We start from the raw sequence: 13,461 nt of genomic DNA, 5'->3' as shown, positions 1-13,461 counted from the left end.
CTGGAGAATATGGATAGGTGGCGTTTTGGGTCGAGATCCTTCAGATACATGGTTCCCTTAAAGAGGCAACACAGATAGACAGAGTAGTTAAGAAGGCCTATGGCACACATGCTTTCATCGTTCATGGGATTAAATACAGAAGTTAGGTTGCAACTGTACAAGTCATTGGTGAAAAACATCACTTGGAGTATGAGTGCCGTTCTGGTCTGGTTCACCTAAAAGAAGAATGTCATTAAGATGAAAGGGGTGCAAAAAAGATTTACAGGGATGCTACCAAGACTTAAAAGCTTGAATTATAAGGAGAGGCTGGATAAGCTGGGACTACTTTCCTGGACCATTGGATGCCATCAGATGGCTTGCAAAGGTATATTAAATCATGAGGGGTCCTGATAAGATGAATGGTCTCAATCTATTGTTCAGGGAGGGGCATCTAAGACTAGTGAACATAAATTTAATGTGAGAGGGGCAAGAACATAAACAATATTATCATAAGGACCTGAGGGCAACTCTTTCCATATTGAGTATAGTGGGTATACAGAACAAACTAGAGGAAGCTATAAGGGCAGGTACAATTACAATGTTCAAAAAATAATTGAATAGCCACTTGGATAGAAAAGGCTTAGAGGGATAGGAGCCAAATGGGACTAGCAAGGATATACATCTTGGTTGGCAAGGATGGGTTGCGCAAAAGGGCCTTTTATCTGATCTGGGAGTATGGATACACCAATGAAGAGCTGCAATAAGAATTCTCCAATGAACAGGAGACAAATGCAAAAGATAGTTGTAGAATTGGTCTTGCAATGCAGAAAATAAGGGAAACATCAAGGAAAGCAATATCCAGTGACTCCAATAGATTTCTTCTTAAAGAGCAACTGGCTCTCAAGAATAACATTCTTTGTATTGCACATCTTGCAATCTCTTTATATTAACAGGCGACAAGGTGGCGTAGCGGTAGAGCTACTGCCTTACAGCACCAGAGACCCAGGTTCGATCCTGACTACGGGTGCTGTCTGTACAGAGTTTGTACGTTCTCCCCGTGACCTGCGTGGGTTTTCTCCGAGATCTTCGGTTTCCTCCCACACTTCAAGGATGTAACTAGTAGAGTGGATAAGGGAGAACCAGTCGATATGTTATATCTGGACTTTCAGAAGGCCTTCGACAAGGTCCCACATAAGAGATTGGTGTACAAACTTAAAGCACACGGTATTGAGGGTTCAGTGTTGAGGTGGATAGAAAATTGGTTGGCGGACAGGAAGCAAAGAGTAGGAATAAACGGGTCCTTTTCGGAATGCCAGGCAGTGACTAGTGGGGTACCGCAAGGCTCAGTGCTGGGACCCCAGTTATTTACAGTGTATATGAATGATTTGGACGAGGGAATTGAATGCAACATCTCTAAGTTTGCGGATGACACGAAGCTGGGTGGCAGTGTTAGCTGCGAGGAGGATGCTAGGAGGCCACAGAGTGACTTGGATAGATTAGGCGAGTGGGCAAATGCATGGCAGATGCAATATAATGTGGATAAATGTGAGGTTATCCACTTTGGCGGCAAGAACAGGAAAGCAGAGTATTACCTGAATGGTGAACGATTAGGAGAAGGGGAGATGCAACGTGACCTGGGTGTCATGGTGCACCAGTCATTGAAAGCAAGCATGCAGGTGCAGCAGGCAGTGAAGAAAGCGAATGGTATGTTGGCATTCATAGCAAGAGGATTTGAGTTTAGGAGCAGGGAGGTTCTACTGCAGTTGTACAGGGCCTTGGTGAGACCGCACCTGGAGTATTGTGTGCAGTTTTGGTCTCCTAACCTGAGGAAAGACGTTCTTGCCTTAGAGTGAGTACAGAGAATGTTCACTAGATTGATCCCTGGGATGGCGGGACTTTCATATGAAGAAAGACTGGATAGACTAGGCTTGTACTCGCTGGAATTTAGAAGACTGAGGGGGGATCTTATAGAAACATATAAAATTCTTAAGGGGTTGGAGAGGCTAGATGCGGGTAGATTGTTCCCGATGTTGGGGGAGTCCAGAACCAGGGGTCACAGCTTAAGGATAAGGGGGAAGTCTTTTAGGACCAAGATGAGAAAACATTTCTTCACACAGAGAATGGTGAGTCTGTGGAATTCTCTGCCACAGAAGGTAGTTGAGGCCAGTTCATTGGCTATATTTAAGAGGGAGTTAGATGGCCCTTGTGGCCCTTGTGGCTAAAGGGATCAGGGGGTATGGAGAAAAGGCAGGTACAGGTTACTGAGCTGGATGATCAGCCATGATCATATTGAATGGCGGTGCTGGCTCGAAGGGCCGAATGGCCTACTCCTGCACCTATTTTCTATGTTTCTATGTTTCTATGTTATCTGATCTGAGAGTATGGATACACCAATGAAGAGCTGTAATAAGAATCCTCCAATGAACAGGAGACAAATGCAAAAGATAGTTGTCGAATTGGTCTTGCAATGCAGAAAATAAGAGAAACATCTGGGAAAGCAATATCCAGTGACTCCAATAAATTTCTTCTTAAAGAGCAACTGGCCCTCAAGAATAACATTCTTTGTATTGCACATCTTGCAATCTCTTTATATTAACAGGCGACAGGGTGGCAAAGCAGTAGAGCTACTGCCTTACAGCACCAGAGACCCAGGTTCGATCCTGACTACGGGTGCTGTCTGTACAGAGTTTATACGTTCTCCCCGTGACCTGCGTGGGTTTTCTCCGAGATCTTCGGTTTCCTCCCACACTTCAAAGACATGCAGGTTTGTAGGTTAATTGGTTTGGTATAAATGTAAATTGTCCCTAGTGTGTGTAGGATAGTGTAAGTGTGCTGGGATCACTGGTCGGTGCAGATTCACTGGGCCAAAGGGTCTGTTTCCGCGCTGTATCTCGAAACTGAACATTTTAATGTTTCTCTGGGTTCTCCTTGCCATTGAAGGGGAATACAACATTTCACCTTATGTCAAAATTGTATATGTTTTTCTTGGAGAATACAAGCTCTCTGATGATGCCATTGTTACTCATTATACAGTGGTGTAAACAGCATCTCAGCAGTAAAGTGCAGAAGGCTACCTTTAATTATTGTGCAATCCACCAGATTCCTGTCCTTCTACATCACACGATGCTTACAAGGACCTGGAGATTTCTCAACACTAGTTTTTGTCATTTTTGCAGCCATTGAGGATTCTCCCAAAATAATCTCTAAAGACGTACAGGTATGTAGGTTAATTGGCTGGGCAAAAGTAGAAATTGTCCCTAGTTGGTGTAGGATAGTGTTAGTGTGCGGGGATCACTGGACGGCGCAGACCCGGTGGGCCGAAGGGCCTGTTTCTGCGCTGTATCTCTAAATCTAAATCTAAAAAAAAATCTTTCAAAGTCACAAAAGCAGAGAGAACTTATGAACACTGTGGGCAGCAGTAGTGTGCCTTCCAGCGCCAGAGACTTGGGTTCCATCCTGATATGGGGTGCTGTCTGTAAGGAGCTTGTACGTTTTCCCTGTGACCGCGTGGGTTTTCCCCAGAAGCCCCGGTTTCATTCTGCATTCCAAGGACGTACAGGATTGTAGGTTAATTGGCTTCACTAACAATTGTAAATTGTCTCTCGTGTGTAGGACAAGTGTTAGTGTTTGGGCATCGTTGCTCATCGCAGACTCGGTGGGCCGAAGGGCCTGTTTCCGCGCTGTATCTCTAAACGAAACTATAAACTAGTATTGGGTTATCCTGTGCTGCGATTGGCACTGGCACTTAGGCAAGGTAAATGCTGTTGCGATGTTGTAAGTCTTTACAAGTGGCAGTACGTAACCCTACATGTAACCCAGGTCGATCCTGACCTCAGATGCAGTCTGTGTGAAGTTCCTCCCTATGACTGTGTGGGTTTCCTCCAAATGCACCGGATTCTCCCGCATTACAGAGATGTGCTAGTTGGTAGGTTATTTGGCCTCTGTAAGTTGACCTTCGTAGATGAATGTTACAATCTCAGGGGAGCTGATGAGAATGTGAGTGCAATAAAAATTAGATTATATAGGTTTAGTGTAAATAAGTGTGTGATAGTCAGCATTGACTCATGAGGCCATAGTACCTATTTCTGTGCTGTAGATCCCTGCTACACAGAGTCTTGGAGTACTAAAACAGGCCCTCCGGCCTAACTAGTCGATGCCGACCAGGAAGCCCCATCTAGTCCCATATGCCAATATTTGGCCCATATCCCTCTAAATCTTTTCTATCCATGTACCTGTCAAAGTGTATTTTAAATGTTGTGATAACTCTGCCTCAGATACCTCTGGCAGCTCGTTCCATATACCCACTGCCCCCTGAGTGAAAATGTTGCCCCTCAAAAGGGCGGCACGGTAGCGCAGCAGTAGAGTTGCTGCTTTACAGCGAATGCAGCGCCGGAGACTCAGGTTCGATCCTGACTACGGGTGCTGTACTGTAAGGAGTTTGTACGTTCTCCCCGTGACCTGCGTGGGTTTTCTCCGAGATCTTCGGTTTCCTCCCACACTCCAAAGATGTACAGGTATGTAGGTTAATTGGCTGGGTAAATGTAAAAATTGTCCCTAGTGGGTGTAGGATAGTTTTAATGTACGGGGATCGCTGGGCGGCACGGACTTGGTGGGCCGAAAAGGCCTGTTTCCGGCTGTATATATATGATATGATATGATATGATAAGTTTGTACTAAATCTTGCCCCTCTCACCTTAAACTGGAGTCCTCTGGTTCTTGATTCCCCTATTCTGGGTAAAAGTCTCTGTGCATCTACCCTATCAATTCCACCCATGATTTTATAACACCTCTACAAGATTAACAGAAACATAGAAAATAGGTGCAGGAGGAGGCTATTTAGCCATTCGAGCCAGCACCGCCATTCATTGTGATCATGGCTGATCGTCCCTAATCAATAACCCATGCCTGCCTTCTCCCCATATCCCTTGATTCCACTAGCCCCTAGAGCTCTATCTAACTCTCAACCTCCTACCTTTCATGGAGAAACAAAATCCTAGCCCGCCCAACCTCTCCCAATTGCTCAGGTCCTCAATCATTGGCAACATCCTTGTAAATATCCTCTGCATCTTTCCATCTTAATAACATCCTTCACACAGCAGAGTTTCCAAAACTGAACATAGCACTCCAAGCGTGGCCTCAAAGCCTTGTACAACTAAAACATAATGTCCCAACATCCTTACCCAATACCCTGACTGATGAAGGCCAATGTACCAAAAACCTTGACCACATGATCGATCTGCGACACCACTTTCAAGGAACTATGTACCTGTACTCCCATATCCTTCTGGTCCACACCACCTGCATCCCCAGGATGCTATACTATAGTTCACTATGAATGTCCTGCCCTGGTTGGACTTTTCAAAATGCAACACCTTGAACCTACCTGCATTAAACTCCGTTAATCTGCATTAAACTCCATTAGTCACTCCTCAGCCCATTTGCACAGCTGATCAATGGCCTGCAGTAATTTTTGATAACCGTCTTCACTGACTGCGACACCACCCGCTTTAGTGCCATCTGCTCTCGTGTGATAGTTTATATTCTATGTCTTTGTAAGGACATGGTGCATGGTTATGAATGCCTGGACTGTGGGGAAACATGGGTGCAGGCACCAGTTTCCTCTAGATGTAATCTCCTCATCTTGAGTATGGAGTTGGGGGTGACTTGCATTTTGCAGTATGGGTGTCAGGGGTTATGGGGGGAGGAGGCACTAAAATGGGGTTAGGAGGGGAGATAGATCAGCCATGATTGAACGGCAGAGTAGACTTGATGGGCCAAATGGCCTCATTCTGCTCCTATCACCCATATGCAGCATTAGGCAGTGAAGACTGAGATGCAGCAGAGAACAACAGTGGCAAACTGGAATAACCACACAGCCGGGGAGCTGAGATTGACGGTGACCCTGATTTCAATGGGCAAAGAAACAAGGCATACCTATAACTGTATTTGAGATTGCAGGAGAGCTACTAATGTGAATTAGTGTGGTTTCAGGGAAACTGGGAAAATGGTTGTTCTATAACTACATGTCAATTTTCAGACACAAGATTGAAAATCTCACCCGACTGTAGGGAATGCAGTCAGCACTGGAAGCTTGCCGATTCATTTAAGTTAAGCTTGCTCATCAAAACAGCACAGGTCCTTTCCCAACTCCATTGAGCAAGTGAAGAACACATCCTGGCTGATTTATGTTGTGCCCCAAAATCGCTTCCATGGACAAATCGCTCCCAAATGGATAAAACTGTGGAAAATAAGCTCCTATCATTTCTGTACTACACCAGAAAGATGAAACAAATGTGCTTACATTTATACTCCAGTCAAAATTGTCTCCCGGACTGCAAATATAGTTTGTTTGTAAGCATTCTGAAGTTTATTTTGGATACTGTTTCTGCAGCAATCTAGGAAGTATAATTTTCAGTCCAGGAAAGGAACAAACATAATTCTTTTCTTCACTACCTTTCCAAATTAATCTTGTTAGTTATGGATCACATTTTGATCTGTACATAAATGATTCTAAGAATATCCTTCACCAGATGCCATACAATGCTTGGGCTCCATCTCTATCACTTTTCTATTGTCCAGTTAGTTTCCCCTATGGCTTTTCAAAACAAGTTAGTCAGATCAGTGGGCTAGCGAGTACAGTTCACTGAACTGGGTATATCAAATAAGCGTTACTAGTGATTTGAGAGAGGAAACTGCATTCTCTTTGTGCCTCTACATTTGAATCTGAGGCTGGCTTTGGAAAGTGCATCGCACGTTATTTGTATCCAAGTCTTAAAATGAGAAAAAAACGATATTATAATATTCATCACCTTGACTTTCTGATATACGTATTTAATATATCTTAGATTTAGGATCAAGTTTAGGTTTTTTATTGTCACAGGTACTGAGGTACAGTGAAAGGGTTAGTTATTAAAACAGATCAGATATTCTCGGCATAAATGCAATCAAGTCAAACTCAAATGTTTCCCTGGAGCTACAGAGTGCAGAATATAGTTCTCAGCATTGCAGATCATCAGTTCACGAGGCAAGGTCCAACATCCACAATGAGGTTGAGGTGAATCGGGCAGTACCTTGGCTTAACTAATAAACAATGTGAATATTTGATGAACATTATTAACAGAGGACCAATAGTTGGTCAACACAAAGACATTTGGGGATAAATAATCGGAAGAGAAACTTGAAATACCCATCACTGTTGTTGCAAATGTGTCTTTTGATGCAACTGTGCAGCCATCACAGGTCAGAATCACTTGCACATTATCCCAAGAGGGAAAAAAAAAAAGAATTTCATAATTTCAACCTGCAGCAAAGGTGCTCACCCTTTGCTGCTGGGTTTGTCTGGCATTATGATGTCGAAGATTCAAGTCAGGCAAGTACAAATGGATGAAGCGAATCTCCTGCAGATCCCAGCTATTAATCAAGAGTCAGTGCATGCATTGGACAGGTAATTTAATACCTCCTGGCACATGAGCTGACTTGGGGCAGCACTTGGTATGCAAACCCTGGAGATTCACAATCAGTTAGGGTCATCTGGACCCAAACTCTGTGTGTTCCCTCTGGGGACATGCCAGAAATAGTGTTCCAAAGATTAAATACGTTGAATAATGCCTAGTTGCAATAATATTTGCTTATATTAACCCTTTTTATGCTGAGTTTTTCCACCTTAAAATAACATTTCTCTCCCCCCCACCCTCCCCCACCAGTTAACCCATATCCAGAAGCTTTCAACTGCATCAAATTTGTGCTTTAGTTTTTTCACATGGTAATTTCTCATCGCTCTCAGGAGAAGCCATGACAGCCGCATGTCCAGCGTGATGTTAGTTAATTCTACAATTACATTTTGAGACCAGATTTATTTCAAAACGTCTTGAGAATACTGTGGTAACAGCATGCTGAAGAGATATTTGATAACACTGCAATATGTAGGTCAGTGAAAAGGTACTGAATCTGAGAGATACTCAGCAAGAGAAACATAGAAATGCAGAGTCTAGCTTACATTAAAACAAAGTAAAATTAAAAGTAGAGAGTGTGGAACATAACCTTCAAATGATCTGAATGCATTAATTTGCTTCTAGGCAGAGCTTAGTATGAAACTGCATTGCATACTAAATATTTGGTTAAATCAGCTCACTGTAGTAGCAATACAGGGTGTTTGAATATCAAAATCGGATAAAGTGTTCACATGCATAGAGTTAAATAAAATCAATGAAAGCCTTCAAGCAGATGAAATTAGTATTGGTACTTCCTTGCCTGATCATTTCATAATTTAACACAAATTGTCTGCATGCAATTATGAAATAAATTAATTCATATACTGGGAAGTTCAAATACCTGAGTACTGAAAAGTAAGCACGGAACTTTATGTTTTTAACATTACCAAAAAAGATTGGGTGCTACTTGATAAATGTACCCAATTTACAAAAATATCAGGTTCATACAATTTACTCAGTAGTTGTGAAAATATGCTTAACAATTTTATAATTTATCTAACTACCTTAAAATTTGACACATAATTTTCTCGCTCCAAATAATCTTCTGTTAGTTTACGTCTCTTTTCACACAGATCTCCAATGCCACATAAATTATGAAATAGGTGAACAAAGTAACATCTTCTTGTTATCTTTGATATCCACAGTCACAATAACTCAGAGAATGCAATTTAAGAATATAGTCTTCCTTTGTTACAATTGATTCGCAGTGCAACTCCAAGAAAGAAAAGACACACATATTTTAAAAAAAAGAAAATCTTACCTATGAAAATTTCTCTTCATAGTCATTTTCCCTCAGCTACTCCATTTCTGAATCCACTGTTGCTTGTACAAGCCACAGTGTGAGCAAATCATCAGGCCTCCCACAAAAAGGATAATTGGCTCTCGATGAAGTGCTGTAAACATTCATCATAATGGCACTCGTGTGCTGAAGGCAGAAGCTACCTCAGCTAGCTCTTTGACAAGTATAGCTGATGCTTCCTGTGCACACACTTGCTTTCCACTGTTGCCTTCTTCCATACCTTGTGCACGAATGAGGCACAGACCAATGCTAACAGCAGCCCCTATCCTCCACACATACGTTTTGCAGCACAAGACAGAATGACACATGTGTTCAGCTGCACTAATTAAGAACCAGTTGTATTTTATCCTGAAGGTTGTGGTTGATAAATAATTCAGCAACTAAAAGGCAAAATTAAATAAGATAGTGCAAATTAGATGCTAATCTCTAAAAGCTGTCAGCAGCACTCTAACAGATGTTTTAAGTTTAACAATTAATGCAACGTACAATGCATTTTTATAATTGTAGTGTTGAGGGATTCCACTGTGCGGATTCTCTAACTCAGACCTTAAATTCAATTAAGCACAGAGGGCCACGGTTTGACTCTGAAGTCATGCATTGAGTACGGATGAGTTAGTCACAAAATAATCAAAGCGTTTTGAGTTATAAAAGCTCGCAAGGCATGGTTAATTTTAACTACTGGCCCTCACCTAAACTCTTGATTTCAGTCTTCCGCCTGGCGTCAATGGGAATTAGCGCTTAGGGGACAGCCAATGAGTGGGAGAGTTGGAGCAAAGGGTTGTCAGAGTCTCAAGCGTGTAATATAGGTGGAATAAAGTATTTGTAGAAACAAGGAACTGCAAATGCTGGTTTACAAAAAAAAAGTACTGGAGTAACTCGGGCAGCATCTCTGGACGACAATCCACAGTCGATAATTGACCATCCTGGAGGAATCAAGGACGAGTCGCACCCTGGCCACTCCCTCTTCTTCACCTCTCCCTCCAAGGCATAGAAGTGTGAAAATGCACACCTCCAGATTAAGGGACAGTTTCTTCCCAGCTGTTATCAGGCAACTGAATCATCCTACCAACAACTAGAGAACAGTTCTGAGCTACTATCTACCTCATTGGAGATCCCTGAACTATCTTTAATCAGACTTCACTGCACTTTATCTCACACTGTACAGTATTCCCTTTATCATGTATGTGTACACAGTGGATGGCTCGATTGTAATCATGTATTGTCTTTCTGCTGACTAGTCAGCATGCAGCAAATGCTTTTCACTGTACCTCAGTACACAGGACAATAAACTAAACTAAACTAAAAGAACATGGATAGGTGAAGTTTTGGGTCAGAGCCCATCTTCAGACTGATTGAAGGGGGAAGGAAGAAATCTAGAAGAAAGGAGGGGCAAGACAAAGTGTGCCAGGTAATAGATGAAAACAGGTGAGGGGGTGGTTTGATAGGCAGATGGTTGGACAAAGGCCAGAGATGGGGAAAAAAAGGTGCAAGGCAAAGGGATGGAAGAATTGTGAATTGTGAAGCCAGAGGTAGAAATGTAGGTGGAGGGGGAAGGAAGAAATTGGTGCAAGCCTAGGTGGGGGAGGTGGGGATGAAAGGGGGTTGTATGGTGGAGAAAGGGGAGGGAGAGAGGGTTGGGGTTGTTAGATGTTACCTAAAACATAGCACGGTGGCGCAGCGGTAGAGTTGCTGCCTTACAGTGAATGCAGCGCCGGACACTCAGGTTCGATCCTGACTACGGGCGCCGTCTGTACTGAGTTTGTACGTTCTCCCCGTGACCTGCGTGGGTTTTTTCCGAGATCTTCGGTTTCCTCCCACACTCCAAAGACGTACAGGTATGTAGGTTAATTGGCTGGACAAATGAAAAAATTGTCCCTAGGGTGTAGGATAGTGTTAATGTGCGGGGATCGCTGAGCGGCGCGGACCCGGTGGGCCGAAGGGCCCGTTTCCACGCTGTAGCTCTAAAAAAAATATTTTTTTAATTGCAGAATTCAATTTCATACTGTTGAGTTGTAAGCTACCCAAGTGGAATATTAAGCGTGGTTACACCAATTTGTGTGTGACCTTCCTCTGGCAATGGAGGGGGCCTGGGGCAGACAGGTGAGCATGGGAATGGGAAGGGGAGTTAAAAAATGGTTAGTAACTGGGAGATCCGGTAGGCCATGGTGGACCAAGTGCAAGTGTCTTCAATTCAATGATACTTTAATGTCACATGTACTTAGGTACAATGAAATGCTTTTTAAGGGCCTGTCCCACTTAGGCGATTTTAAGGCGATTGCCGGTGACTAGGCTGTTGCCAAACATTTGCCGGGGTGTCGCGGGCATGATCGTGAGGAGTCTTCAATGAATCGTAGTGGATCTCGGCGCGTCGCGGAAACATTTTCCAGATAGAAATTTCTCGGCGACAGCTGGCTTGTCGCCAGGTATCGTAGCTTATTGCGGGCGCTGTCACATGCTGTCCCCAGGTTTGCTTGGTTGTCGCAGATGCATTTAGAAGCCCGTAATATTAAACTAAGAAAAGGCATTTGAAGATACCAGAAGATAGTTTTGTTTAACCAATTTATTTACCGTCAGGACATTTGACAGGTAGATTGGAGGCGACAATTTGACGGTCAGGTAAGCGCGGGAATTTCGCGATGTTTCCGAAGACGGTGTAATTTCTTAGCCAGGTGCTAGTTTCACAAAAAAAAGTAACTTGTATCGACCTGACTCGGCATTGTCGTGGTCATTGTCGTAGGGTAAAAGAAAATGTTGACGATCTGTTACGACTTTGACAGTCGCCCTATAAATCGCGTAACTGGGATAGGCCCTTGACTTAGGTTGGGAGGATCAAATTCCCAGCACAGGCTGCAATGAAGCAGGTTAGATTCCTTCCTGGACCCAAAAGAAGCACATCCCAGCTTCCTTCCGAAGAGTTCACTTTTGTCGCAGGCTCTGAAGTATTGTCTGTCATGACAGAAATTAAGAACAAGAGAGGAGAACAACTGACAGCAAAGATGGTCAAGTTTATTTATCATGGCTGCTGTGGTCCTGTGGGAGGTTGGGTTTCTCTGGAGGAAGTGACGCCAAACATTCCAACCCTCGAAAAAATCGTCTTTAACAAAACCCACAGAGGTGCTGAGCTCATCATAGACTTCCAAGGTAAGCCTCACCTGAATGCGGGGAAATCTACTCGAACGTTGGATAAGGAAAAATGCCTCTGGCTCAGGTCAGTGTGGTGAGGTTGTTTTTTTTTAAAAACCTTCTCCATACAGCAGTCTCATTAAAACTGGCCTCTAAGCTTGGAGGCTTAGTCTTGTCTGATCGCTCTGTGACTACTGATTCTAACTTTGAGAAGAATTACTGCTCAGCTATATTCTGTTCTCTCTGGGAGAACAATAGCTCATCTCCGGGAAGGCACAGAACAATTTTTCAAATGATTCTCAAAGTAAAGATTACCTCAATTTAGCATTTAGCTTACTTGCTAGTTTTGTTTTCTGAAGGGATGAATTAATTCTCAATTCTTCTTTTGAAATTCCAGACAGCTGAATTCTAACAGCTTGCTTTCCCTGAAGCTACTGGCTGTTGATGAGGCTGCCAGTAATTGCTAAATTCTTGCATTCTCTCCAGGGGCAAGAAATTCTTTGATTAAACAACAAAAACAGATAAATAGAGAGAGGGCGAGAGAGAGAGGGCGAGAGAGAGAGAGAGAGAGAGAGAGAGAGAGAGAGAGAGAGAGAGAGAGGGGGAGAGAGAGAGAGAGAGAGAGAGAGAGAGAGAGAGAGAGAGAGAGAGAGAGAGAGAGAGAGAGAGAGAGAGAGAGAGAGAGAGAGAGAGAAAAAGGAAAGACAGAAAGAAAAAAAGAGAAAGAAAAATAGAAGCATAAAAGAAAAAGTGAGAGAAGTAAAGAAAGCAAATTGAAAGAGTAAGAGAGATAGAAAGAGAGAGATATATTAGTGCTACCAAGCAACCTGTTGTAATTAACAAATGGACCAATAAAACCTCATACTGAAGACAAAAAAAAAAAAAAAGAGAGAGAGAGAGAGAGAGAGAGAGAGAGAGAGAGAGAGAGAGAGAGAGAGAGAGAGAGAGAGAGAGGGAGGGGGAGGGAGGGAGAGAGAGAGAGAGAGAGAGAGAGAGAGAGAGAGAGAGAGAGAGAGAGAGAGAGAGAGAGAGAGAGAGAGAGAGAGAGATACATGCAAGCGACTTTACCTTTCAAGAAATATCTTTGGTTACCAAAAAAGAGCATATGCTTCAGAATTTATGGATCGTTGTACAGGGTGTGGAGGTGGCGAACAAACATTAAACGTTCTCTTTTGTTGATATTGACAAGTACAATGACACATTCTTCAAGATGGGTTTTCCAATCTTAACCTGAATTAGTCATCCGTGATTAATGCTTGGAGACAGTAAATGAACAGCTTTTTAGATTATGTAGGATGTACAACTGCTAAAGCTAGCTGCGGTGTTGTGAAGAACTGCTGGCCAGTTCTCCAGCCACTGTGCAAGTTACAATACAATCCAGTTTGACAGTCAAAATGTTCCACTGAGATTTCTACGCTGGTTAGGAATACTACTGCAGATACATTCGGTCTCGACGTGAGTGGTAAACAAAGCAATTCCCAGCCCAGTCGGTTAAGTTTTGCAGACTGCCTGTCTATAACTATTTGCATTTCTGGGTCTAAATCTAGACCAAAGCAAGCATCTATTACC

The 13,461-nt window shown here is 43.0% G+C and overlaps 1 protein-coding gene across 2 annotated transcripts in view; it reads right to left on the bottom strand.

Annotated features, from left to right (window-relative positions):
• Positions 1–8,873, bottom strand: part of mgat4c (mgat4 family member C) — a 391,818-nt gene extending 382,945 nt beyond the window's left edge. For both annotated transcript variants that reach the window (XM_078416632.1, XM_078416630.1), the window contains exon 1: positions 8,731–8,873. The gene's annotated coding sequence lies outside the window, so the exon portion shown is untranslated. The remainder of the gene's footprint in view (positions 1–8,730) is intronic.
• Positions 8,874–13,461: the final 4,588 nt, after the last annotated feature.

Source organism: Rhinoraja longicauda, chromosome 20 (assembly GCF_053455715.1).
Source record: "Rhinoraja longicauda isolate Sanriku21f chromosome 20, sRhiLon1.1, whole genome shotgun sequence".
Taxonomy (NCBI): domain Eukaryota; kingdom Metazoa; phylum Chordata; class Chondrichthyes; order Rajiformes; family Arhynchobatidae; genus Rhinoraja; species Rhinoraja longicauda.
Note: the sequence above shows the minus strand (reverse complement) of the source record. Positions and strands in the feature narration are given on the sequence as shown.